The sequence below is a fragment of the Rhyacophila brunnea genome, unplaced genomic scaffold, assembly GCF_057557595.1.
Source record: "Rhyacophila brunnea isolate RB1 unplaced genomic scaffold, BYU_Rbru_1.0 scaffold_20, whole genome shotgun sequence".
NCBI lineage: Eukaryota > Metazoa > Arthropoda > Insecta > Trichoptera > Rhyacophilidae > Rhyacophila > Rhyacophila brunnea.
The window spans coordinates 34,559,178-34,561,773 of NW_028232860.1; positions in this window are offsets into that span (position 1 = coordinate 34,559,178).

The window sequence follows — 2,596 nt, forward strand, 5'->3', positions numbered from 1 at the left end:
TAAAATATACATACAATTAGATAAAGGTGTTAATATTTTTGGAAACTTATAGAGCGCTCTGGTTCGTAAAATTTTCCATTTTGAGCACTGAGATTTTTAAAAGGAAACATTAATCATTCCTATTTTACGACGTTTTTATTAGGTCGTATTTTTATTTGTCCGGTGATTGTTTATCCGGTACAAATCTTGCAATCGATTTGTAACTAACTTCCCGACTAGCTAGACATTTTAAACTCTTAGAATATATCAGAACACGATGCCAATGCATTCTTTTAATACTTTTAGCCATCTTTAAGTAGAATTGAATGCATTCTCAGTTGATTCTGTTTTGGATGAAAAGTTATTTCGGAAGAAATCCGTAAAAAGTAAAACACTATCATTGGTTGCTAGGGGTCTGGGGTCCTAGCAACTAAATTATTAATATATACGTGCGTTACTCTGGAAATCAATATGAAATGTCATTTTGACATTTCAGTATTCTATATTTATTCAGTAAGTATTTCTATCAAGTACAATTTTTTTGATCGTTTAAGCTAGTCAAGTCAAGTTTATGTAATTCAACAGAAAATTTCAAAAGTTCTTTTTATCTTGTAATTATTATATGAATTAAAATATAAATTATTAAATATAATGTATTGACACTAGGGACCGTGATTTATCATTACATTTCCCCGGTAAAGAATTTTTAAATGATACACCGCTAACATTTTAAATAAATTTAGAAATGTTCCATACTATTTATTATCCATAGACCCATGAATTTTTAATAGGCAATATTTATTTTTTTAGTGAATCCGTGGCAAAAAACTGTGTAACTATAAACATTTATAAACATGTCAGACAAGAAGATTGCTGCATTGAAATGGGCACGCCCTGTCCAGCTACATCCAATTTTACACAGGTCTGTTTCCCCTATTTAATAAAATCTCTAACAAAATATATTATATTGCAGTAGCAAAGGGTGGAGGTAGGCTGTTAAGATCCGCCATAAATAGTGTACATTAAACTTTGTCAGTTATATGTAGGTATATTGAAATATGACTACTATTTACGGATGGTGTTGGTTAGTTTTTAAAATTCAATTAAACCCTGCGAAAACCAAGTCATAATTAATAGATAATAGTCAAAAAATACTCGAATATTTATAAAATATAGAAAATTCTGCAATTAAATCATACATAGCTTTGGATATTATTCATAGATAGAATACTATTTGTTATCTATCGAGGGCTTAGTGTCAAACAACACTATCTACAAAAGTGCAACTTTACAGGAGAGCCAAAAATCGTTATTTTAGATTCTTGTAACTCAACAAGGCAAATGTTTATTTAAAACCTAATGTTAATATTTTATAATTTATTGTGTATTTTACATTTATCTTGCTTATGATGATGTTAAAATTTATAGGGATAGTTTAAAAAAAATATGAAAACAAGGGTAACTTATGTAGTCAGCGTTAAACTTTACTGACGATTTAATATGAAATTAGAAAAGATTGACATAACGTTGTTTGACTATCATGTAGCCGTAAATGTAAAATAACGTTATCTCAAAAAAAAAAAAAACTTTTTTGTAGATAACGTTGTCTGACTTTTAGCACTCGCTATTATAGTTTGGTTTGAGCAGGGTTTAATAACCAACATCATGTATTGTGTAATCATCATCATCAGCCTGAATCTATCCACTGCTGGATGAAGGCCTCTTCAAGCTGCTTCCACTTCTCTCGGTCCTGTGCATTGCGTGCATCCAGTGGTTACGCTACAACATACGGCCGTAGCCATAAATTGACAAACTATAATTGAAGTAGGGAGTTAAATGATGTTAACACGCGTGTTTGAACATGTACCGTTTAAAAGAAAAATCGGTTAGGTACATGTTCAAACACGCGCGTTAACATCATTTTATTCCCTACTTCAATTATAGTTTGTCAATTTATGGCTACGGCCGTATGTTGTAGCGTAACCACTGGGAAATGCCAAAAGAAATGGCGTATTTCAAAAAAACACTACCTTATTCTTAAGTCAATAATTATTATAAAGCAATCATTATTCGTAGGATGTTTATCACACTTGAATGGTATAATGAGTATCTTTAGAATTATCTTCAAATGTGTTAATCTTGCCCATTTTTTGAATAATAAAATGCCCAATTCTTGTCAAATTTGTGATCACAGAGTTATCAATATAATTTTTTATCGTAAATATTTCATTATAATAATGTCGATATAAATTATACTGATGGTTTTATAAATGCATTTAAAAATTAATAAATGTAAAAAATCTTAACACCACTGCACATGTATGTACTGAAATATGACTATATTCTAAAACATTAGAGCGAGAGGTTTAAAAGAATACTATTTTATGTAATAAAAATACTTTATGCAGTCATCAAATGCTTAAAATAAATATAACGGATAATAAGGCTTCAAAATTAATAAATAGATTATGTATCTACAACGTTTAAGGTATGTCCAGGATCATGCTTTGAAAATAGAAAAAAAGCTCCATTTTGACCCACGCTGAGCACGTCCGCCCTTAATTTAAATAAATTTTATGTTGCTTTTTTTAGATCATTCTTGGTAACCGAAGGTAAA